General features: G+C 45.8%; 1 protein-coding gene across 36 annotated transcripts in view; it reads left to right on the top strand.

Moving 5' to 3' along the window:
• The window catches only part of CHD9 (chromodomain helicase DNA binding protein 9), a 281,829-nt gene that overhangs the window by 60,937 nt on the left and 194,606 nt on the right, over window positions 1–26,286 (top strand). For 16 of the 36 annotated variants that reach the window (XM_070063522.2, XM_070063506.2, XM_070063513.2 and 13 more), the window contains exon 1: window positions 21,901–21,931. The exons of 15 other annotated variants lie outside the window; for them this stretch is intronic. The gene's annotated coding sequence lies outside the window, so the exon portion shown is untranslated. Of the gene's footprint in view, window positions 1–21,900; window positions 22,182–26,286 lie in introns of those variants that run through there. 5 more of the 36 variants (XM_070063525.2, XM_070063510.2, XM_070063520.2 and 2 more) reach the window with 1 other exon arrangement.

Below are 26,286 nucleotides of genomic sequence, written 5' to 3' on the forward strand. Positions count from 1 at the left end.
TGGCTAGTGATCCTGAGCATTTTCTCATATGTCTGTTGGCCATTTGGATTTCATCTTTTGAAAAATGTCTGTTTAAATCCTTTGTCTGTTTCTTAACTGGGTTTTTTGTTGTTGAATTTCTTGATCTCTTTAAATGTTCTGGTTATTAATCCTTTATCAGTTGTAGATGCATGGGTTGCTTTCTGGTGTTTCTATTCTGTTCCATTGGTCTTTTATTTATTCAAAAAGCAGAGTTACAGGGAGAGGCAGGGTTGAGGGGAGAGACAGAGATCTTCCATCTGCTGGTTCACGCCCCAAATGGCCACAATGGCTGGAGTTTGGGCCAGGCCAAAGCCAGGAGCCCAGAGCTTCTTCAGAGTCTCCTGTCTGGGTGCAGGGGCCCAAGGACTTGGGTCATCTTCCTCTGCTTTCTCAGGCATGTTAGCAGAGAGCTGGATCAGATGTGGAACAGCTAGGTCTTGAACCAGTGTTTGCATGAGATGCTGTTGTTATAGGTGATGGATTTACCTGCTACCCCACAATACTGGTCCCTGCTTCTTCTTCTTCTTCTTCTTCTTCTTCTTATTATTATTATTATTTTTTTTTTTATAGGCAGAGTGGACAGTGAGAGAGAGAGACAGAGAGAGAAAGGTCTTCCTTTTGCCGCTGGTTCACCCTCCAATGGCCGCCGCTGCAGCCGGCGCACCGCGCTGATCCTGGCAGGAGCCAGGAGCCAGGTGCTTTTCCTGGTCTCCCGTGGGGTGCAGGGCCCAAGCACCTGGGCCATCCTCCACTGCACTCCCTGGCCATAGCAGAGAGCTGGCCTGGAAGAGGGGCAACCGGGACAGAATCCGGCGCCCCGACCGGGACTAGAACCCGGTGTGCCGGCGCCGCAAGGTGGAGGATTAGCCTATTGAGCCACGGCGCCGGCTTCTTCTTCTTATTATTCTTCTTCTTCTTCTTATTATTATTATTTGACAGGCAGAGTGGATAGCGAGAGAGAGAGACAGAGAGAAAGGTCTTCCTTTTGCTGTTGGTTCACCCTCCAATGGCCGCCACGGCTGGTGCGCTGCGGCCGGCACACCGCGCTGATCCGATGGCAGGAGCTAGGTGCTTCTCCTGATCTCCCATGGGGTGCAGGGCCCAAGCACTTGGGCCATCCTCCACTGCACTCCCTGGCCACAGCAGAGAGCTGGCCTGGAAGAGGGGCAACCGGGAAAGAATCTGGCGCCCCGACCGGGACTAGAACCCGGTGTGCCGGTGCCGCTAGGTGGAGGATTAGCCTAGTGAGCTGCGGCACTGGCCTGCTTATTATTTTTAAAACTTATTTTACAACTTTCACTTATTTTATTTAGTTGAAAGGTAGAGAGAGAAGCAGGCAGACAGGAGAGCTCCCATTCACTAGTTCACTCCCTAGATTCTCTTAACAGCTTGGATTAGACCAGGCAGAAGCCAGGAACCAAGCAACTCAATCTGGGACCCTCACCATGTGGGTGGCAGGGGCCCAAGTGCTTGAGCCAACACCTGGTACCTTTAGGGTGGTGCAGGAAACTGAAATTGGTAAAAGAGCTGGGACTTGAACCCAGGCACTTTGATGTGGGATTTGGGCATTCCCTGTAGCATCTTAACTGCTATGCCAAATGCCTATTCCTATTTGTTTTGAGTAGGAATTACATTTGTTTGGTTCAGAAATTCATAAGGAAAGGTGGGCATTTAGTCTAGCCTTTTAAACGCCAGTGTTCCACTTAGAAGGATCTGAGTTGAATGCCCAACTTTGGCTGCAGATTCCACTTTGCTGCTAATGCAGATCCTGCAAGGCAGAAGGTAATGGCCCAAGTAATTGCATCCCTGCCACTCGTGGGGGAGATCTGACTGAATTCCTGGCTCCTGGCTTCAGCCTGGCCTGTCCTAGGCTGTTGCAGGCCCTTGGGGGAATGAACTAGAAAATCTGACCTCTCTATCTCCTTGCCTGTCAACTAGGTAAATGCAAAATGTTTTTTTGCAAAATTCATAGGTATGTACATTACCAGTGCCCTTTCTTTCCTTTCTTTCTTTTCTTTTTTTTTTTTTTTTTTTTTTTTTTTTTTTTTTTTTTTTTTTTTTTTTTGACAGAGTGGACAGTGAGAGAGACAGAGAAAGGTCTTCCTTTTGCCATTGGTTCACCCTCCAATGGTCGCCATGGCTGGCACACCGCGCTGATCCGATGGCAGGAGCCAGGTGCTTATCCTGGTCTCCCATGGGCCATCCCCCACTGCACTCCCTGGCCACAGCAGAGAGCTGGCCTGGAAGAGGGGCAACAGGGACAGAATCTGGTGCCCCGACCGGGACTAGAACCCGGTGTGCTGGCTCCGCAAGGCAGAGAGAGAGAGAGAGAGAGAGAGAGAGAGAAAGGTCTTCCTTCCATTGGTTTACCCCCCAAATGACCACTACGGCCGGTGTGCTGCGCCAATCCGAAGCCAGGAGCCAGGTGCTTCCTCCTGGTCTCCCATGCGGGTGCAGGGGCCCAAGCACTTGGGCCATCCTCCACTGCCCTTGTGGGCCACAGCAGAGAGCTGGACTGGAAGAGGGGCAACCAGGACTAGAACCCAATGCCCATATGGGATGCTAGTGCCGCAGGCGGAAGATTAAACAAGTGAGCCATGGCGCCAGGCCCACTAGTGCCCTTTCTATAAGAAGTCAAAGTTTCAGTTTCTTATGTATAGAGATATTTCATGGATATGTAAGAAAATATGGTTGGATTATATATTCCTGTTCTGTCTTTCCTCTCCTGCTGCCCCTCCATCACCCCTCCATGGTGATGTACTCTATTATTCGATAACTTGGTTTTCTCATTTGCAGTTATTCTAACTCATTTCATATAGAGTGTTATCATTTTAAGCAGTGGTTACATTGTGTTCTATTGTATGGGCCTTCCATAATTTGGCTCACCCTGAATTAGGTCATTTAGATGGTTTCCTAACTTTTGCCAGTACTGATGGCACTACTAACCTTGTATGTATGTTATTCTATAGGATCATTTGTAACTTTTAGTAGACACTGGAGTTGAAGTTCTACTGTGAGACTACATCCAGGAAGTTTCCAATTTCAAGTACTTACAAAGGGAGCCAGGCCTTGTGTCTGTGCCATCTTCCTTTGATCAGGAGTTGGTAACCTAATCTTATAGGCTCTGGGTCTTACATTGTCACTGGTGATAGCTCTCTGGTCACAACAGCAGTAAGAACGATTCTGAATATGTTATTTTTGTGTGCTGAATTGATCTTTTATATTATCAACTCCCCAATCCTCCATGTCTCTGCTCAACACATTGGTCAGTGACTTCAGGACTTCAATACAGGTGACATATGTGTTGCCACCATGAATCTAAACTGCTTTGGGATCCATCAGTCATTTGGCTTCTGACCCTGGTATTAGGTTAGTACACTTGAACCAGAAGTTCAGTCTTTATGATGTTTGTTTGGGGAAATGAACCAAAATCTTCCAAGTGTGCTGTTTAGGAAATCCTAAGCATAGTAAAAAGCTATAAACACCACTACCAACAACCAAAATTATAAACAGCTATTTTCCAAAGGACAGCTGGAAGGTAGTGCTGCAGAGATACGTAGCTAGGAACATCCTTTGCTTCTTTTTCAAATTTTATTACATGTTTCATTACATATATTTACTGGGGTACATTTCAAATAAAAAATGGAATCCTAGCATTGTTAGCTCAGAGAAAAAGAAGAAAGGTGAATAATCTAGTTAAACAAGCAATTGCCACACACACCACCACCACCATACATCTGATGTGGTTATAGTTCAGCATGTTAGGGAGAAAACTTAAAAGTCATCCCATTCACCATCCTACTTTCCAGATGGGCTCCTCTATGTCTATTCTAGACTTTATAAAAGAAGAAGAGGAAGAATGAGAATGTGTGTCATCTTTGAAAATATTTAGGAAAGAAAATGTGCCTACTCATTGTAACAGAAGTACATGTTGAGTACGTCCTGTTGGGTGGGTGCTATCACAGGATGTGTTGGTGAGGAAACAGAATCCTTATCCTATGGAGTGTATTCTAGTAGAGGGAGAGAGACAGGAAATAAATAAATACATACTATGTAATATATCAACTGGTACTGAGTGATGCAGGAAAATAAAGCAGGGAATATAATAAGGCACGTTGGATGGAGGGCGAAGGGCCATAGTTTTAATTTATTGTGGTTTGAGAAGGTCAGGTTTGAACCAGGTCCTGAAGGATTGAAGGTAATCTGAAGTGGCTCTTCCGGTAAAGTCATAACCTCTTTGTGTTATTATTTGAAGGTCAGGACCTTTTAGCTCCAGAATGTCCTCTACACCTGCTGATTATGATCTCTAAAATCCAACTGTTAACAATACACACACTTAGGCTAATATAAGCATATATAGATTTGCACTATTAAAACCCCTGGGCGAATTTTTTGATCTGATACTTCTGTAAGTTCTAATGAGGGCAGAAAATGAGGTGATCGAACAAGAGGGAGGGCTTATGTGGAGGTAACAAATCTTGAGAAATGCAGGGGTGTGGAATGTGAAGTGAGAGCCTGGGTTTCCACTGCTTGACAGCAGGACTGAGTTGCTCCTTAAGGGTTGTTGCTGTTTCTCACCCCATACCCATGTTGTCCAGACCTGGGGGTGATCCTGGAGCTCTCAGCCAGTTCCTCATGCTGAGTCAGGTGCACTGGGATGCAGGGCACAGGTTTAATGATGCATCTCCTGGGGGTCTGAGAGTGTCTGGAGTTGTGCTGCGGATAGTGTTATAAATGGGGGCACACAAGAAATCAATTCTGGGACTTGTAGTGCTACTCACTTGTGATTAATCTAAAGCCCTCCAAATAATAAACAAGTCAGGAAATCCTAAAAGTTTCCTTCCTAATCAGTGCTGGAGAGATGCATTATTTATGATGGCATCTGCCCCATCTTTGGAAATTAGATTGTTCCCTCTATCTGTATCCTAAGTTTATCTTTGTTCCTATATGTTCAGTTCTCAAAAGTGTTGCTGTAGACATAAATCTTAGACAATGGGTCACAAACTTAAATGCTATTAGAGACCAGACAGTAATGGACACAGCAGAGAGAAGGCAACAGGGACTGGGTCAAAAAACACTCTGCAGGCCAAGTGCAGAGTTTTGGTTTTAGCATGGAATAGAAGAAAGGTGGGCAAAAGAGGGCAGCTGATCAATGTGACAGCCTGAGAAGGTCAAGTTGTTTAAGAAATTGACGTTTACCAAGGTTCTGCCTCATCTATTTGGCTAACAGCTTGGTTTAGAGAAACCAGCAACATCTGAGTAGTCCTGGAGGCGTGAAGGCAAATACTGAAGTGAGAAGTGATGGGCCAGGGCCTAGTGTTGGTTCTCCCACGAACTCTCTGAGCGACCTTGGGTAAATCCTTCGGCCCCTCCAGCTTTAATGTCTTCCTCTGCAAAATTAAGGGGCTGAAATTTCAAAATCTCCTCCTCCAAGCCCAGGAAGTCTTCAGAGATGCCTAAGGAGAGGAGCCAGTGTGGATCCCGTAGGGCAACTCATCCTTCCTTCTGTGTTCTCTTCAGGGCTTCTATGTCTCGGATTTATTTACATCCTGGACTTTGGGCAAAAGTAAAAAAAAAAAAAAAAAAAAGACTTCTTTTTGAAGAGTTTCCTTCTTTAAAAAAAGTTTGCAACAGTGGATTAGCTCTAGTGTAAGGTGTTATTAGCAGAGCTTTGCAAACTCTATGAGGCCTGCAGCTAATCTGAGTGATAACTCTTGTCTCCCTTTGTTTCCTGCTGCTTGTCTGCTTGCAGTTGCTTGCTCTAACCTCAGATGTACATCAGATGAACAAGTGGCCACAAATACTGCAGGAAGATTCTGCTTGCTACCCAGTTCGATGACTTGTTTGGGGGATTTTCTTTTTGTTTAGGTGAATAGATGTTTTCTTATCTCTGATACTATATTGCTCACAGACATTGTAGCCATATTTGCTTGTTCATATGACTTGATAAAATGTGTCAACATTTCTCGGTGATCTGTAACTTTCAGGAGCTCTGCCGCTTGAATAGGTTTGAAGATTGCTTCACTGGCATTACAAATTAGCTACTTTTTATTGATAACTTAATGTATGATGACGTGTGTGTGTGTGTGTGTGTGTGTGTGTCAACTCTAAGATTCAAGTTACTAACCCTGCATAGATATTTTCATGTTTTACTAATAAATAAGGAAACTAAAACCAGATGAGGTTCCAGAATTGCCTTAACCGCACAAGATTTTTACCCACACCTGTCCCAGAAAAGCCTCAACCAGGCTACCTTCAATGTTGCATCTACCCTGAGAAGTGAGGAGACAGATGGTCTCCCGGTTTAAGCTGTCCTAGGACCACCTGCAAAACTGCTTCTAACTTTCAGCTTTCCAGATCTTCTTATCTACTGAAAATGTCTTGAATAGAACCTTGTTAACTTGCAGCTGTTCAAGTTTGTTGCCTTAATCTTAACTGATAAGAGGCTATCTGAATTTAAATAGTTCCTTCCCTGGCCTGGATTTCTTCAGCAAAAATGAAAGAACTTCAGAGCTGGGGTGGAGACAGACTTTAGAGACTGAGTAAGTGGAGTTTTAGATGTTCTTTCCTGGACTATGGAGCCTGGTTTCTCTTGCTGCAAAGGAAATTGCTTTCCTTGTTTGTTGATCTACCTACTTGTTCCAGTCTAATAGGATTGGTGTTCCTAGTGGTGGTTATATGCAGAGAGTTGAGTAAAATCAAGTATTGTTTGTGGATTTTTTTAGGGGCAGGGAATGGTAAGTGTGGTTAGCACTTTGCTGGGCACATAGTGTATCCTAACTAAGTCAATATTTCTTTTTTTTTTTAGAGAGAGAGACAGAGAAAGGTCTTCCTTTTGCCGTTGGTTCACCCCCCAAATGGCTGCTATGGCCAGCGCGCTGCACCAATCTGAAGCCAGGAGCCAGGTGCTTCCTCCTGGTCTCCCATGCTGGTGCAGAGCCCAAGCACTTGGGCCATCCTCCACTGCCTTCCCAGGCCACAGTAGAGAGCTAGACTGGTAGAGGAGCAACTGGGACAGAACTGGTGCCCCAACCAGGACTAGAACCCGGAGTGCTGGCACCGCGGTGCTGGCTTCTTTTTTTTTTTTTTTTTTTTTTTTTAAGATTTTATGTATTTTATGATGCGGCGACAGCAGGAAGGATTCAAGGGAACCTTCCCTGATGCGAGAGAACAGGAGATACGGATGGGCCAGATGGCTATGGGAGGTGCTATGGGCATAAACAACAGAGGTGCCATGCCCCCCGCTCCTGTGCCAGCTGGTACCCCAGCACCTCCAGGACCTGCCACTATGATGCCGGATGGAACCTTGGGATTGACCCCACCAACGACTGAACGTTTTGGCCAAGCTGCTACAATGGAAGGAATTGGGGCAATTGGTGGAACTCCTCCTGCATTCAACCGTGCAGCTCCTGGAGCTGAATTTGCTCCAAACAAACGTCGCCGATACTAATAAAGTTGCAGTGTCTAGTTTCTCAAAACCCTTTAAGAAAAAGGACCCTTTTTGGACTAGCCAGAATTCTACCCTGGAAAAGTGTTAGGGATTCCTCCCAATAGTTAGGTCTTTCCTGCCTGTACTACTTGAGGGAGTATGCTGGAGGCAGAGGGCAAGGGAGGGGTGATATTTAACAAATGAATTTTGTGTGGTATTTTGTTTGATTTTGTGTGGTGCATTCCTGAAGTCTCAAATGTTTAATTGTTGAGGGCCTGGGGGAACTGTGGCAAAATGGATCCAGTTAGAACCCCGTTAATCTTGATCATTCTGGTTTTTGTCCATTCTGTTTTATTTGCTTTCTCATCTCCACACCACTCTCCCCTTCCCCCAGCCCCAGAGACACTGCCACATATACCACCAAAACCAAACATCCCCCAATGACCTTAGCCCCATTGTTCCACTCCCAGGTGAGAATTCAGGCAAATGTCCACAGAGGTCACAGACAGCTTACATACGGTTCTGTTCTATCCCATATATTACCCTGTCATGTCCTAAGGAAGACATTTTCTCTTAGAGATTTTCATTTTAGTATATCTTTAAAAAATTTTGTGTTAACTTGCCTCCATCTTTCTCTTGGGTAAGGACAACCCAAGAATGGCCCTTTTGTGTCTGATGTTGCTGTTCACAGCTTTTCGTGATAGGCTTAGTACAATCTTGGAAACAGGGTTGCTGTATGCTGAAGGTCTGACAGTAGCTCTTAGCATTGCCTATCTTAGGTAGTTATGCTGTGCATTTTCTATTGATGTGTCATGTTTGATTTGTCCCTGATATCTTAAATTTGGAGTTTTTCTGAGAAATGGAGCAGAAATGCAGCATCAACTTATTAAAACACATTTTAAGCCTTTAAAAAAAAAAAAAGATTTTATGTATTTGAGAAGCAGAGTTACTGACAGAGAGAGTGAGACAGAGAGAAAGGTCTTCCATCTGCTGGTTCACTCCCCAAATGGCCACAATGGCTGGAGCTGGACCATTCTGAAGCCAGGAGCCAGGAGCTTCTTAAAGGTCTCCCACACCGGTGCAGGGGCCTAAATACTTGGGCCATCCTCCATTGCTTTCCCAGGCACATTAGCGAGGAGCTGGATCAGAAGTGAAGCAGCTATATGGGATGCCAGAGTTGCAGGTGGCAGCTTAACCCACTATGACATAGCGCTTGCCCCAGAACAAGCATTTCTGAGCCCACCAATACTTGGTTTCTATTTCTTCCAGGGAGCAGGATGGAATTTGGACACTCCTTGTGTGAGCATTGTTTTTTGTTTGCTTTCTAGCTCAAGTACTTGTTTGATTGATTACCTCTGTCTTCTACAGCTAAATGAAGGAATTTGTGGCTGACTTCCCCTCCGAAAGGACTGGGGCTGGAAATTTCTTCCCCCTTGAGGTTGAGGTTTTCAGGACAGGAACTCATGGATGAACCTGGGTTATTTGGGAGCCTGCTATCTTTCCTGAGGTGATAATTTTTCCTCTGGTTTATGCCCAATTCTGCCCTTTTGTGATAAAGTGGCAAGTATTTAGAAATCAAGAGATAACGAGTGATCCACAAAAAAACTTTGGGGTGCCTTTCACCTATAGGAAGGACTCACATAGAGGATAGGAACCTGGTTGCTAGGTAATTATTCAGTTTCATGTTGCTTAATGCAGTACTTCTCCACCTTGGCTGTCCAAGTAATTATACAAAGAGCTTTAAAAACATACAGAGGCTGAGACCCATTACCTCTTCATCTGAGCAAAGACAGATTTTAAGATTCCTAGGTGATTCTTATGTAATATCTTAGTCTGTTTTCTGTTGCTATAACAAAATACCTGTAATCAGGTAATTGTTAAAAGAATAGAGGCTCATTTAGCTCAAGGTTCTGGAAGCTGGGGCAAGAACGTGGTACTGGCATCTATGCAGCGTTTGCTGTGCGGGCCTTCTTGTTGCATTATCTTATGGTAGAGGGCATCAGATGGCAAGACAGAGCAAGTATTCTTTGTTAGGCCGTCACAAAACACACCAAACACCGGAGTAAGGGAGAGGGTTTATTGGGGAAAACCCAGCAGACCGGAGGGAAGGGGCGAAGAGGGCAAAAGAAAAGGAGAATATAAGAGAGAGACAGAAAGGAGAGGAGCTAGCAAGGAGAGAAGAGAGAGAGCAGAGAGAAGAGAGAGATGAGAGAAGAGAGAGCGAGCAGGAGAGAAGAGCCAAGAGAGAAGAGAGCCACATGTTCAGGAGCAGGTCCTTTTAAAACTTTGTGGGAGGGCGGGCAGGGAAGCAGGGGCTGACACCGGTGGTTGGGTGGGCCATGTGGCCACCTGGCTTCCAGCAATGGCGGTGGGGGCTAGAGCCTAGGATGGTGTCAGGCTGTAGATCGTACCATAGATAAAACTGCACCATTTTCCTAACATTTTTCTCCTTGCTTTAAAAAATCTTTAAGTTTATTTCTTTGGGAGACAGAGAGCTACTCTCTAGTGGCCCACTCCCCAAATGCTTGCAGTGACCAAATCCAGGAGCTGGGAACTCAATCCAGGTCTCCCCTTGGGTGGCAGGGACCCATCATTGATACCATCCATGGTTTGCACCAGCAAGAAGCTGGAGTCAGGAGCCATCTTCCACTGCTACCCCAGGCCACAGCAGAGAGCTGGATGGGAAGTGGAGCAGCAGGGGTCTCGAACCAGCGCCCATATGGGATGTCGGCGCCTCAGGCCAGGGCATTAGCCCACTGAGCCACAGTGCCGGCCCCTAAATAAATCTTAAAAAGAAAAGAAAGAAAACTCCTTTCCTGTTTCCACACAAGGCTTCTGCTTCATCCCTGCTTAACATCTTATGTTAACCAGAGAAAAAGGCTATCGTGATTTATTTTCAGCAAAACTTTTTATGATTCACTGCTCTATAAAAATAGTTTTCAATCATAAAACCAGGAATTAATTCTCATGGTTGGCATGTTGTTACTTATCCTCTGTGAAACCATGGGGTTCACTCCAAAGAAAGGAACCACACTTAATATGCATCTTCATTCAAAATGTCCAAGAATGCCAATAATTCCTAAGTGCCTTATAGGAGAGATGATAATGATGCCCTGATAAAATAGGAATGCTTCATAACTTGGTCTTTTTTTTTTTTTTTTTAAGATTTTATTTGTTTACTTGAAAGTCAGAGTTACAGAGAAGCAGAGGCAGACGTGGAAACAGAGAGAGGTCTTCCATCTGCTGGTTCACTCCCCAGGTGGCTGCAATGGCCGGAGCTGCACCGATCTGAAGCTGGGAGCCAGGAGCTTCTTCTGGGTTTCCAAAATGGGTGCTGGGGCCCAAGGACTTGGGCCATCTTCCTCTGCTTTCGCAGGCCATTGCAGAGAGCTGGATGGGAAGTGGAGCAGCCGGGATTTGAACCAGCACCTCTATGGGATGCTGGCACTGCAGGCGGCAGTTTTACTGACTATGCTATAATGCCAGCCTCCATAACTTGGTCTTAATAAAAATGATAGTGCCTTTTGCGAATCCCCCAAATCCAGCAGATAAGTCAACACTTGGGATGTCTTCATCTCAGATCTGAGTTTCTGGTTCAAGTCCTGGCTATTCTGCTTTACATCCAGCTGCCTAATAATGCACATCCTAGGAGGCAGCAGGTGTTGGCTCATGCACTTGGGCCCCGGCAATCATGTGGGAGACCCAGGCTCCTGGCGTTGGCCTGGCACAGCTCTGGCTGTTGTGGGCATTTGGGGAGTGAGCCAGTATTTGGAAGATTCATTCTGTGTGTGTGTGTGTGTGTGTGTGTGTGATATTGCCATTCAAATAAAGCAAAAATGAATACAAATTAAGCGCAAGCATTGTGTCACAGCAGATTAAGTTGCCACTTGGGATGCCCTCATCCCATGTCAGAGTGCCCACTTGAATCCCAGCTAGTCTGTTTCCAATTCAGTTCCTGCAAATGCATCCTGGGAGACAGCAGGTGATGGCTTAAGTGCTTGGGCCCCTGCCACCCACATGAGAGACATGGATGGAGTTCAGAGCTCCTGACTTTGCCCTCGTCCAGCCCTGGCTGTTGTTGCAACATTTTGGGGGTAAACCAGCAAATGGGAGATTCTTTCTCTCTCTTCCTTTCAAGTACATTAAAAAAATAAACATTAAAAAAGCCCCCAGATCCAAAAGGACACAGGAAACTTTTAGAGGTGATAAATATGTTTATTATGTGGATTGTGATGATGGTAATGTGCATGTATACCTATTTTGAAACACCAGATTGTTCACATTAATTATGTGCTTTTTTTTGCATGTTAATGAAACTGGATGGAAATAAATATTATTTTTAAATTATTTAATGTCACATTTATGCAATTAAAGATGCAAAGATAGCAAAAAGAAAAAGAAATCCAAATGATGCAAGAGAAATCTTATCCTGTTATCTTAAAAAATATAAGAATGTGATAATTATTAACCAACAGTTTTGTTTTATTCCTAGCAATGATGTCTGAATTTTGTAAGATTTTCTCAAGACCAAGTAAAGGTGTGAAACCTAGCCAATGGAATTGTGGAAAGATTGTGACCAAATTATAATCATGGCTATTACAAGTGAGGAAAAAGAAGTCGAGAAATATTTAGGATCCTCTGGTGTTACCCTATCCTCTTCTTTTTTTGAAGCTTAAAACAATACAAGATGGATTTAAACTGCCCCAGGATGGGAAATAAAATGCCAGCAATACCTATAAAACAAACATTCTTATACGTTGATTCGTCTAAGAGGTATAGGTTTTCCCTTCATTGTTTCTGTCTGCTGTCTCCCAGATGCATTGGCAGGAAGCAAGGGGTAACCTGGACTTAAACCAGTACTCTGATAGAGGATGCAGCATCCCAAACTGTGGCTTACCCCACTGTGCCACAAAACCCACCACTGTGCTTGCTTTTTTAGGTACACCAACTACAGTACCAATAAATGAAGGTTAAGTGTTAACAAAATTAATAAAATGTAACTAATTAGTGGGTGTTTACTTCACAAAATAATTTGCTACAAAGCCAGAGGGCCAGGTCTTTTTCATTGTTGTATTTCCAGCACCTGGCTTTGTACTTGACACATCACAGGTACTCTTCAAATACTTGTTGAATGAATTCATTTTTTAATAGCAGCCATGTTTCTTGCCTTTGATCCCTCCTGACTTGGTTTAGTGCAACTTATTCTTCCAATAGCTGCATCTATTACCCGAAGAGAAGCAGATGCATAAAGAGACAGAATGAGATGCTTGGGGATGTTTTTATCAGGGAAAACAGCAAAACTTCTTTTTCCTGAAGACCTTTAAAGATTAGGACGAGCAGCTGTTTACAAAAGCAGAACACAGTGAGATGTGAACCGTCAAGTAGGACCATGCTTTGAAGTATATTCCTGGCTAGAAGCAGGGGATAAAGTAGATAAACCGTAGAGACTCTAAGATCTGTTCCCGATTAAATGGGCCTAGGAGTAAGAATGTGAGGCAGAGCTCCCTGGCCAAACATGTCCTTTGAATGTTATTATCAGCAGCCTCTAGATATGAAAACAGTGCTGAGCATGCCTTTAGATGAGCTTAGAAGTGCTCTAAGCTACAACTAAAAGCCCACCCAGCCCTCGTCTCTGTTTGCTTGAACAAGAGCCTGAAAAAGACGTCTAAAGAGCTTTCTAGTGGTATCCTTCACTCGTTCTAAAAAGAACCTGTGTTCTTCACTGAATTAAAGAAATTTCACAACTCCCAGGGGCTGGTGTGAAGTTAGCTTTTACTCGCTGCTGAATCAACTTAAGTTCCTTTCAGATTCATTTCCTAATGTGGAAAAGTCTCTGAGGTCTCCAAGCTACTATTCATTACTGTAGAGGGTTGAAAATCAGGTTATATTCTGTAATATAATGGGGCATAAAACGTTCAAGTTATGAATCTACATAAAATGTGTGAAAGATTAAAAAAGCATACTTTAACATTTATAAGTAGCTATTGTTGGTCCGTGAAAGAGAATTTTCTTTGGTGTGTCTACCTGTGAATGAGTAACAATAAAGGAGAGAAGATAGTTTATACACACACACCCATTTGTTCTATATTTAGTATATCTTTCTTATTAAAATTTGTTATTATTTATGTGGGAATAGTAATCCTTTCTTCTGTAGCCAACATAGCACCTAGCCCAGGACATACACGTTGTTTTGGTATTTAAACACATGGAAATTAAGTAAATTGTAATGAAATCAGCAAAGCAGCAAGCCCAATATGAGAATAACAGTGCCTTGGCAGTTATCTTAAGTTTAAAAAAATTATTTGCAGCTTTACAGATTTTATAAATATAATGTTTGTACTTCAAAAGTTCATGAGAAATGGAAATAAAGGTTTGACTTAATTTGGCACAGAAAATTGAAATCCATGGATAGTTTTTTCTTTTAAAAATTTTTAATTATTTATTTATAATTGAGATGCAGAGATAGCGAGATCTCTCATCTGTTGTTTAACTCCCAGAATGCCTGCACTGGGCCTCAGCTGGCCTGAGGCTAAGACCAGAAGCTCAGAACTCAAACCAGGTCTCTCACATGGGTGGCAAGAGCTGAATTACTTGAGCCATTACTGCTCCCTCCTAGGGCCTGCATTAACAGGAAGCTGGGAATAGGAGCTGGGTCTTAAACCCAGATACTCTAATATGGGTTACAGATGTCTTTTTTTTTTTTTCTTTAAAGTTTTACTTATTTATTTGAAGAGCAGAGTGACAGAAGGGGAGAGAGAGAGAGAGAGAGAGAGAGAGAGAGATCTTCCATCTGTTGTTTTACTCCCCATGTGGCCGTAATAGCTGGAGCTGGGCCAGGCCAAAGCCAAGAGCCAGGAGCCAGGAGCTTCTTCTAGGTCGCCCACGTGGATGGCAGGGTCCCAAGCACTTGGGCCATCTTCTGCTGCTTTTCCCAGGTGCATTAGCAGGCAGCTGCACCAGAAGTGGAGCAGCTGGAACTTAAAACTGGTGTCCTTATGGGATGCTAGCATTGCAGATGGTGGCTTAACCTGCTGTACCACAGCGCCGGCCCCATGGGATGTGAGTGTCTTAACCAGTGTCTGTCTGTCTGTCTGTCTCTCTCATATTTATTTATTTATTTATTTGAAAAACAAAGTTACAGAGAGAAGGGGAGACACACACACACACACAATCTTCATCTGCTATTTTACTCCCCAAATGGCTGCAAGAAGCAATGACTAGACTAGACCAAAGCCAGGTTCCTTGAACTCCTTCTGGGTCTCCCACATGGGTGGCAGGGGCCCAAATATTTTGGCCATCATCTGCTACTTTTCCACATTCATTAGCAGGGAGCTGGATTGGAAGTAGAGCACCCAAGATTGGAATCAGTTCTCATATGGGATGCTGGGATTGCAGGTGGTGGTTTAATCCACTGCGCCACAACACTGGCCTCCTTAACCAGTGTCTTAACCTCTAGGCCAAACACCTATCCCACATAATTTTCTCATAATATTCATTTTACACGTTTTATATGAAAACACTGTACCAGATTATTTGTGAGACAGAGAGGGAGAGATTGCCTAGCTGCTGATTCACTCCCCAAATGCTTGCAACAGCCAGGGCTACACATGGCCAGAACTCAATGTGGGTGTCTCAGATGGTGGCAGACACCCAACTACTTGAGACATCACCTCCTGCCTCCAAGAATGCCCGTTCACAGGAAGCTGGAATTGGAAGTGGAGCTGGGACTCAGACCAGGACACTGACGTGGCTTGCAGTCATCCCAAGCAGCAGCTTCACTGTGCTGAACAAGCACACCTCTCTAATTTTTTTTGAAGTACACTCATATATCCTATTGTCTCAACAAGTGTTCATATAGATATATATGGATTTAATGTTATAATACTGTTACAAAGTTGGAAGATTTTATTGCCTGCACATCTATTTTTTTTTTAAATAGTCTTACTGAGGTAGTATTTACTTACTACAAAATTCACACACTTCAGGGGTTTTTAGTATATTCAGAGTTGCACAGCCACTATCTAATTTTAAAACAAATTCATCACCCTGAAAAGAAACTGTGCTCAGTCACTCTCCATTCCTCATCACCTTCTGCTCCGTCCTCTCCTAGGCAACTAGTTGTCTACTTTCAGTCTCTCTATTTACTTATTCTGTACATGTCCTATTCAGGCTTGATTATGGTTTGACTTATGATTTTTTTTTTTTTGACTTAATGATAGTTTGAAAGTCATAGGCATTCAGTAGAAAACCTACTTCCTATTTTGAACTTTGGTCTTTTCCCTGGCTAGCAATATGCCTGTGATTCTCTCCATGCTGGGCAGTCAGCAGTGAGTCTCAGCTCCCACTCAGCTGTGTGATCAGGAAGGTAAAAAACTGATACTCAGCTGTGTACTTCGTTGCTAAGCTTTGTTTGGCTGGGTAGGGGGTACTAAATGCTGTTTCAAGTTATATTTTCCTTTTTTAAAAAACATTGATTTATTTGAGAGGCAAACAGACATAGAGAACTCCTATCCAGTGATTCACTTCCCAGATGACCTGCAACAGCCAGGGCTGCAGGCCAAAACCAAGAGCAAGGAATCCAGTCTAGGTCTCCCACACTGGTGGCAGGGACCTAATTGAGGTATCACTTGCTGTCTACGATAGTCCACATTAGCAGGAAACTAGAATCATAGCAGAGCTGGGACTCAAACCCAGAACTCTGATACTGCATGTGAGTAGCTTTACTGCTAGGCCAAATGCCTGTCCTGATATTTTCAACTTTTGATGGGTTTTTGAGAAGTGACCCTATATCCCATCTTAAGTTGAAGAGTGTTTATAGCTAGAGTCATACAAACTTTTTAAAAAAGATTTATTTTATTTATTTGAAAGAGTTACAGAGAGAGGCAGAGCCAGAGAGAGAGAGAGAGAGAAAGAAAGGTCTTCCATCCCTGATTCATTCCCCAGATGACTGCAATGGCCAGAGCTGAGCTGATCTGAAGCCAGGAGTTTGTTCCAGACCTCCCATACGGGTGCAGGGACCTAAGGACCTGGGCCATCTTCCACTGCTTTCCCAGGCCATAGCAGAGAGCTGGATCAGAAGTGGAGCAGCTGGGACTCGGACCAGCACCCATATAGGATGCTGGCACTGCAGGCCAGGGCTTTAACCTGCTGCACCACAGCGCCGGCCCCTCTTTTTCTTTTTCTTTTTTTTAAGATTTATGACTTATTTATTTATTTATTTTTTTGAAAGGCTGAGTTAGAGAGAGAGAGAAATATTCCATCTGTGGGTTCATTCACCAGACTATTACAGTAGCTGGGGCTGGGCCAGGCCAAAGGTAGGAGCCAGGAGAATTATACAGGTCTCCCACATGATACAGGAACTCAAACACTTGGGCCATTCCCTGCTGCTTTTCCCAGGCCATTAGCAGGGAGTTGGACTGGAAGTGGAGCAGCCAGGACCAGAACCAGTACTCATATGGGATGCCAGTGTTACAGGTGGCAGCTTAACCCGCTACCCCACAATGCCTGCCCCGTGAGACTATTTATCAATCTAAATGTCTTGGCACCTTGTAGACAATCAATTGGCCATAAATGTCAGGATTCATTTTTGGGCCTTCTGTTCTATTCCATTGATCTATATATCTAGTACCTTTCTTTCTTGATTTTTGTTGCTTTGGATTAAGTTGTCAAATCAGAATGAGTGAATCCTCCAGATTTCTTCTTTTTTAAAGGTTATTTTATTCTGTGAATATCATTTTTTATAAAGATGCATTTATTTACTTAAAAGGTAGAGTGAGAGATGGGGAAGAGACAGAGAGTAAGGGAAGGAGGGAAGAAAGGAGGGGGGGGAAAGAGAGAGAAAGAGAGATAGATCTCCCGTCTACTAGTTCATTTCCCAAATGTCTGCAACAGCTGGAGCTGGGCCAGGCTGAAGCCAGGATCCAGGAACTCCAGCTGGGTCCCTCATGTGGATGGAGGAATTGAAGTACTTGGGCCGTCACCTACTGCCCCCCACGTATATTAGCAGGAAGCTGGATTGCACATGCAGAATAGCTGAGACTCAGTATAGGCTCTCTGATATGGAATGCAAACGTCCCAAGCAGCTGCTTAACCTGCTGCATCAAAGGTATTACTGTTTTTTTTTTTTTTTTTTTTTTTTTTTTTTTTTTTTAAGATTCATTTATTTATCTGCTTGGCACAGTTACAGAGAGAGGAAGAGACATAGAGAGATTTTCCATCTGAGGGTTCACTCCCTAAATGGCTGCAACAGCCAGGGCTGGGTCTGACTGGAGCCTGGAGCCAGGCACTTCTTGTAGGTCTCCCACATGGTGCAGGGGCCCAAGCAGTTGGGCCATCTTCCATTGCATTCCCTGGCACACTAGCAGGGAGCTGGATCAGAAGTGAAGCAGCCGGAAATGGAACTGATGCATATATGTGATGTGGCACCAATAAGTGGCGGCTTTACTTGCTGTGCCACAGTACCAGCCCCAAAGTTATTACTTTTGCAGATCTCGCTGAGGTAGGGTTTAATCCTTAGGTTGCAGTTTCATAATCTTAATTCTATAAGTTTTCCCCAAAAGCAAATAGGTTCTAAAGCCTTGGCTTACATTTCTCAAACTTGCAGGAAAATTCCACAGATTTGCATCGTGGAATATTGTTTTAGTGACCTGAATTCCCCTTCCAACTTGTCAAATTGGTTACTAAAATAAACATGCCTGATAAACATGGAATTGTAAACTCAGGCTGAAGGGAGGGATACACAAAATTGTTAAGTTATAGGCATTTGGAACCAAACAGTTCTCCATTTGAATATTTTTTAGTCATTTAATGACTATGTAATCAGGGCAAGATTTTGGGCCCTTTTCTATGTGAAATGGCAGGGGGCTGGGGAGGGGATTCCTTCCTCACTGAGTGGTTGTGAAGATAAAATGAAGTAACAGATACAAGCCTTTTGCACAGTGCGTGCTACCAAATTTTGGTAAATGGCACAGTGTGGTCGCATGTCCCCTGCAGCCTGCAGAGAACCACTCTGGAGGAGCAGGGGCTTTCATGGGTCCTTCCACTTGGGATGACATTGCACAGGACTGCAGCCTTTCTCATTCCAGAATGGGCTGGAGAGAAGGAACTTGGAGAGCACGGCTGCCCCATCGCTTTGGACATTTTATTGCAATTGGCAAGCCAATGCCCCTAGATTTTGATGTTGTTCACGATACTGATTCTTGGTAACTTCAGTGGCAGAGGGTACTGTTTACTGATGCAGTCCCTAAATTCTGAGATCTAGGGCCACCTTTGCAGTAACTTCTCCAGAGTTCACAGATCCAGAAGCCTTAGTTTACAGAGACTCACTGAGATTTAAGAAACAAGTGACCGGTGCCGTGGCTCACTTGGTTAATCCTCCGCCTGCAGTGCTGGCATCCCATTTGGGAGCTGGGTTCTAGTCCCGGTTGCTCCTCTTCCAGTCCAGCTCTCTGCTGTGGCCTGGGAAGGCAGTGGAGGATGGCCCAAGTGCTTTGGCACCTGCACCTACGTGGGAGACCAGGAAAAGCACGTGGCTCCTGGCTTTGGATCAGTGCAGCACTGGCCATAGCAGCCATTTGGGGGGTTAACCAATGGAAGGAAGACCTTTCTCTCTGTCTCTCTCACTGTCTAACTCTGTCAAATAAAGTTTGTTTTAAAAAAAGAAGAGAAACAAGTGAGGGTGCGGGCTTTTTTGCCTAGTGGTGAAGATGCCTACATCCCTATGTCAGAGTGCCTAATATTGGCTCCTGTTCCTGACTCCAGCTTCTTGCCAATGCAGACCCTGGTAGGCAGCAGGCGATGGTTCAAGTAAATGAGTCCCCGCCACCCATGTGGGTTCGATCCTGGCTATTTGCAGGCATCTGGGGAGTGAACCAGTGGATGGGAGTGCTCTCTCTTTCAAATAAGGTTTTTGTTTGTTTGTTTGTTTTTTTAAGAAGTGAAAACCAGGGGCTGGCGCTGTTAAAGCCCCAGCCTACAGTGCTGGCTGGCATCCCATATGGGTGCCGGTTCGAGTCCCAGCTGCTCCTCTTCCAATCCAGCTCTCTGCTATGGCCTGGGAAAGCAGTGGAAAATGGCCCAAGTCCTTGGGCCCTTGCACCCATGTGGGAGACCTGGAAGAAGCTGCTGGCTCCTGGCTTTGTATGAGCTCAGCTCTGGCCGTTGCAGTCATTTGGGGAGTGAACCAGCAGAATGGAAGACCTTTTTCTCTCTGGCTCTACTCTCTGTAACTCTTGTCGAGTGCTCTACAGAAAATTATAACTCAAAGGCTGAGAGTCTGAAGTAATATTTAAAATTTGTTTTGTATGAACTTAGTTGCTGAGTAGTGTAGAAGCATCAAAAACAAAGGAAAGATGGTTGCCAGTTGGAAGTGAGAAGTGCCCGTTGAGTAATGAGAAAGGAGAGAAAAAAGCAGACATTAAAAAAGACAAGCAGCATTGTAGAGGCCATTTATATCAAGACAAATTCTGTATACTTTCGAGGGCATTCATTGATCCTAAGAGAATGCGTGTACAGTGTTGATCATTATCAAGTACTTAATCACAAGTATGAGTAATTTTCAGGCAACTGTATTCTAGAAAACATAAGTTTTCCATTCCATGATGGAGCAGAAAGTTCTTAAATAGATTCTTCATTTATCTGGGATATCATATTCTGCCATGATGCCAGATAAATGAGATGTGACTGGCCTCAAATTTGACTCGACAAGTTGAATTTGCAGTCTAGAGCAGTATTCACACAAAAAGTAGTGTGCGGAGCTCTGGGATGAACTGTGTGTGCCTTGTAAGGAATGGGGTTGTTACGAAGTATCCCAGAGGGGAAATCAAGGCTGTATCTGTAATAACCTCTCTGTCCGCAGGGTTTCCTCCCAGCCCCTTCACTGCTCAGCTCCATGGAGCTCCACTCTGGGGTGCCTTCCTGGGGAATCCAAGGAATGAAACCACTTGGCCACTAGCAGTATGCATAGGGCAGCCCTTCCATTCTGGTCCAGCATGAACCAGCCTGCACAGTAATGCTCTTTGGTGGAGGTTGAAATTGCAAGAGGTTGCTGTAAGGTGAATGTGACTGGTCCCCCATGCTGGATTGGAAATGGTAAACAGTTTTCAACTTAAGGAGGCTGTCTTAAGTTCAAACTTCCAATTGTTTTGCCTACCTCGTATTTTAATTTTTTAAAAACATTTTAAGTTAGGTGTAAAGCTGTCCCAAGGCCTGAAAATAAAAAAACCCACAGAATTTTAGAACTGGAAGGCTTTTTTAGAAAACTTTTCCAGCCTCCTCATTTCACAGAAGGGACAATCGAGGCCTGGGACATGCTATAATTTAATGTAGGTCACTCATTTAATTAGTGGCAGAGGGAAAGGGGACCCAGGTGCCCCAACGCCTTCCTAGGCCGGTGCTTTTCCAGTTCGACTCTGCTCTTCAGAACCAGTGTCACCCGCCCCCCCACCCCCCCCACCCCCTTTTTCGTTTGTTCTTCCTTTCCTAACTGTGCAGTTTAGGACGGGAGCCTGAACCTCAGGTTCAACCCTGGCTCTCCAGGACTTGATGTGTGCGCTCTCGCCCTCCATCAGGACTTGGGGCTGGGTCTCTCCCTGGCCTGGCGCCTTTTCCGCGGCAGGTGCTGGACTTAGCACGGGACCCGAATCGCTGCATCATCGCGAACTCTCTCGGTGCAAAACCCGATTTCAGAGCCTTGCCGTGCGTCTCAGCGAGAACGGAGAACGTGAGTCCTAACCCTCGGTCGTTTACCAAGGGAGGCTCTGGAAACCCTCGGAGGACCCGGGCTGGCCCGGAGATGCCCTGCGTGTGAGTGACCTCGGCGCTGACCCCGCCACCGGTCGGATCGCAGCCGGGGCGTGCCTGCTGGGGCCTGACGTGGCGGCGGGGCTGCGGGGCGGGCCGCGCGAGGGGAGAGGCCGCCGCGAGGGCGCGGCCTGACGTGGCGGCCGCGGCAGGGCGGCGGGCAGCGGGCGGCGAGGGGGAACCCGGGCCACTGCACTGCCCCGCGCTCCGGCCAGAGGGCGCCCGGCCCCAACCCTTCCCAGCCCCGGGGCCGCCCGGGGCTGCGGGAGTAACCGCGCCGGCGATTGGGTCTGCGGCGCGGCGGGGCCATGTTGGAGCAGGGCGGCGACCCCACCTCCGGCCGCCCTCCGCCCTAGGTCGGGCCAGGCCGCGAGGAAGTGGAGCGGCGAGGGGGGGATCCTCCCTCCCGGGTTGCCCGACGCGGCAGGAGGGCTGGCGGGAGCTGCGGCGGTCACGGCCGCCCCTCCGCGCCCGGGCCAATCAGCGGCACGGGCACAAATATGCAAATAGAGCGCCGGAGCTGCCGGAGTGCCGCTCGCAGGGGCTGGTGGGGTCGTGCTGGGGGAGTGAACTGGGCCAATCAGGCGGGTGCGTGGCGGCGCGGGGGAGGCGGTGCCCCTTCACTCCCCCCTCCTCTCCCTCCCGGCCCCGCGCTGACAGGGGGGCCTGGCCGCGCCGCCGGTAAGTGCTGCTGCCGCCGCCGCCGCCTGCCGCTGCCACCCGCCGCCTCAGGCGTGGGGAGGAAGCCCGGGGGCACTGCAGGGCAGCGGCTGCCGCTCAACTGGTGGGGAAAGGCGGGGGCGGGTTCTGTCAGCCGGGTGGTCGCTGGAGGCCGCCCCCACCCGGCCAGCCGCGCGTGTCAGTCTCGGTCGAGGTGGGGGGCGGCGGGGGCGCCTCAGTCATGGCGAAGCGCGAGAGCCAGCGAGCGGCGGTGAGTACGTGCCGCCGCTGCCACCGCCGCCGCCTCTCGGCCGGGGAAGGGGGGGAGGGTCGGGGCAGGCCGGGCCGCGCCGCCGCTGGAGGTGAGGGGCCCGCGCCCGGGGACGGCGGGCGCGCGGGGAGGCCGGGGAGGGGGCGCTGCCCGCACGTGCGGCCCAGCCAGCCCGCGGCCCGCCCCGCGCCTGTCATGGCTGCGGGCTGCTGCCCCCGCCCCCCCAGCCCGCAGACCCTGGGGTCGAGACCCGGCCGCCGCGCCTGTTGCGTCGGATGGAGGCGAGGGCAGGGTGGTGGGCAGGGCCTCCCCGTGGGCTCGGATCCCTCCTGAGGATCGGGCTTCCCTCCATCCTGCAGCCGCTGCCCCCGCCCGCCGCTGTCTCGCCTCCGTGACTCATGACAGGGCGTCCCGCGCGAGCGCCGGTGCCCCGGAGCACGGGACGCCCCCGGCGCTTTCCCAGGCCTGGCCTCTTGGTTGCCGACTGCCCTGCCTTCCCTGCGATCCTTCGCCCCAGGGCAGCCCCGAGGGCCCCTCCGCGTCTGCGGCGTGGCCCGCACCCCGCCGGCCGCTGTCTGTGTGCGGCGGCTGCCGCTGCTCTCTTGGTTCCTGGGTGTGGGACGTGATGGGTGGTTCCGGGCTGTCCTTGGGGACGTGCATCCCAAAAGCCAGGCTCGACCCGGAAAGCCTGGGTGTCTGATTGGCCTGTCGCCGCCGCCAGCTCAGAGAGTGGTTTCTGTTTGTTCCTTTTTTGGTTTTGTTTTCCTTTTTTTCTTTTTAAAGAAAAATAAAACTTTTCCGAACAAAGTAGACAAGAATTATTTTTTAAAGTCCTATTAACAGTGTTATACAGTTACTTTCCTGGAAGCCTACAATTTGACACCATTATGACTTTTATTCATTTATGTGGACCATCTCAGAAATCCCCTGTATTTAATAAAGTTTATCTTCATTAACAAAATCGCTATCACAACTTAGTTTCTCCGTTTTGCACTCTACATTTCACCCCTTCTTTCCTCTGATTTTAAATTCTCCAGTTCTGCTTAACCAGTTGTGACCTGGAATGGAACAGAGGGCTTCTCTTTTGTAATGTTATCCTCTGCTAAATTCTGCCTGATTTTACAGGTAGTTTTAAAAGACCCATTAGGTCTGCAAACACTTGAATTTACAGAGGCGAGCTTGAGGGAGGATCACACATTGCAGAGGGAGGAGGTTTGTTTGGGGGAGGGGTATTGCAATGCAGATAATGGTCCTAGTAGTATGTCTTCTTGGGTTTTCCAGACTTTAATTTAGATGCAACTTTTAGTGAACAGTGGGCAGCACAGAGCCTTATCTATATATTTCACAAGTGTTTGCTAAATGAGAAACATCTATTGCTCAAAGCAAGTTAAACCTGTGTGATGTATCCTTGAAGACTTTTCTGTTTCTTACGCGGTTTTAATATTTCACATTAAACAGTTACAATGTACTACAAAGTATTGGCAGGTCTCAGGCCTTGGGACATTCCCTGTAGACCACATATAATAAATACACAAAATGCTCTGGGGTAGGGGAAGTAGTTGCCTCTCCTATGGCTAAGTGTGACTTTCTCATGGATATTGAAGTTAAAAACAGTTGCAATTGGCTAGGAGAAGATGATGTCCTAAGGGTATAGGAAACAATATTAGAAAATAGAAAATAGCTATGCTAGTGTATCCAGTAAAACTCTTTTTGGCTTAGAGGAGAATCAAAAGTGTCATTTAACCAACTGTGTTGCTGTAGTCAAGTTTCTTGGCTCTTATGAGCCTTAGTTTTCTTTTGTATTAAACTCAGTTTTCTCTGGTTTTTAATTTTGGGATTGTAAGTATCCTATGAGATCTATTATAATATTATTTTAAAGATTTTATTTATTCATTTGAGAAGTAGAGCTACAAAGGGGGGAGAGGGGAGACAGAGAGGTCTTCCATCCTCTGGTTCACTCCCCAGATGGCTGCAATGGCTAGAGCTGAGTGGATCAGGAGCCAGGAGCATCTTCCAGGTCTCCCGTGTGGGTGCAGGGGCCTAAGCACTTGGGCCATCTTCCGCTGATTTCTCAGGCCATAAGCAGAGAGCTGGATGGGAAGAAAAGCAGCTGGGACACGAACTGGCACCATATGGGATGCTGGCACTGCAGGTGGAGACTTAGCCTATTACACCACAGTGCCAGCCCAAAAAGTACTATTTTTTAAAGATTTTTTTATTCACTTGAAAGGCAGAGTTAGGAGGACACACACAGATAGAGATTTTCATCTACTGGTTCACTCCCCAAATAGTTGTATTGGTCAGGACTGGGCTGGGAGCCAGGAGCTTCTTCAAGGTCTCCCACATGGGTGTAGGGTCCCGAGCCATCTTACGCTGTTTTCCCAGGCACATTAGCAGGAAGCAAGATAGGAAGTAGAAAAGCTAGGACTCGAGCCAGCACCCATATAGGATACTGGCATCACAGGCAGAGGCTTAACCTGCCATACCCTAACACTGGCCCCCAAACATAGTATTTTTAGTAATTTTAAATATATGAAAAGGCAGATAGTTTAAAATGATGATATGGTTAACCTCATGGAAAAAGAACATTTTTAAGAGAAAAACTTCCAAGTGGATAAGTGTGAGTAAAGATTAGTAAATATATTCAATGGGAAAAGCCTATGAGAAGATAAAATTAAAGAAACTGTAAAATTTCCAACTGGGAAGTATCTTTAACTTCAAAGCCTTTATCTAATGCAACTGAAATTTTTCCTACAGTAAGGCTATGTGCCAAAGCAATGTAGCTTACCTGTGGAATCAAGACAGAACTAAAGAAGAGGCTTACTGTATGAAATTTTAGAGGCAGGAACTGTAATATTCCAGATTTAGAAGTGGAATCTATTGAACTTACCAATAATTAAAGAATGATGTTGGTAATATGAACATTTTAGGTTATCTAAAAGTTTAGATGTGTTTATCATTGATGTGAATATAGTGCTAGAAGAAAAAGCTGATTAAAGAACCTAAGAATAAAGAAATTGTAGAGATGTCCAGAGTCTGTAAAGGTAAAGGTAAAGAAAATATGACTGAAATAATAGATCAGCTTCTTACAGAGAATAAAATAGGTAAGACTATATAAATGAGGTGGTTGGTCAGGGTGAAAACTAGAGAAGGCATGTTATAAGTGTTTGAAATCATCTTTTTTTAAAATTTTATTTGAGAGGTAGAGTTATAGACAGAGGGAGAGACAGAGAGAAAGGTCTTCGATCTGCTGGTTTACTTCCCAAATGGCTGCAACTGCTGGAGCTGGGCTGATCAGGAGCCAGGAGCCAGGAGCCAGGAGCTTCCTCTGGTCTCCCACTTGGACCATCTTCCACTGGTTTCCCAGGCATAGCAGAGAGCTGGACTGGAAGAAGAGCAGCCAGGACGTGAACCAGTGCCCATGTGGGATGCTGGCACCTCAGGCAGGGGCTTAGCCCGCTATGCTACAACGCCGGTCCCTTGAAAATCTTTAAAAGCCAAAAATTGGAGTCAGATTTATGGGCACTTATAGGATGTTTTTATTTTTAACCTAGTAAGTGCTTTGTAATTGTATTCTTAGCATGGGATACAGATTTCTTATGTAAGCTTTGCTTTTTTGTGCTTATTCACTTCATAACTAAAAGTTGCTACTTACTGGTTTTATAACTATCTTTTAGTACTTTATGCCTCTGTTTACTTCCTTATTTGGGCTTCACTCCCTTACTTTCTACTTCTTGGAATTTTACCAGACTCTGAATGCTCAGGTCAAATTCCACATTGTGAATAAAATCATCTCTTGTCATTGTGGTCCCTAGGGGTTTCTCTTCATGAGATCTTAGTTTTATTTGTCTCACTCATTTTACCTATAATGTAGAGCTTCCTGACGTGCCCCCTTGTCTTGCCTTTATGTTGTCACAACACTTTTTGCTTCTTTCTTACAAACAGCTAGAAAGCTGATTGGGTGACAGTGGGAAACCCAGAGAAGGGAAAACCATTTTCAGCTCTAATTTATTCTCTGGACTGCAGGTCATTTATGTTCATTCACTCATTGCATAGATTTATTAAGTACATCTTAAGTGATCCCTTTATTGTATGTAATTATTAA

Source organism: Oryctolagus cuniculus, chromosome 18 (genome assembly GCF_051225735.1).
Source record: "Oryctolagus cuniculus isolate XC-2025 breed Fujian yellow rabbit chromosome 18, ASM5122573v1, whole genome shotgun sequence".
Lineage (NCBI taxonomy): Eukaryota > Metazoa > Chordata > Mammalia > Lagomorpha > Leporidae > Oryctolagus > Oryctolagus cuniculus.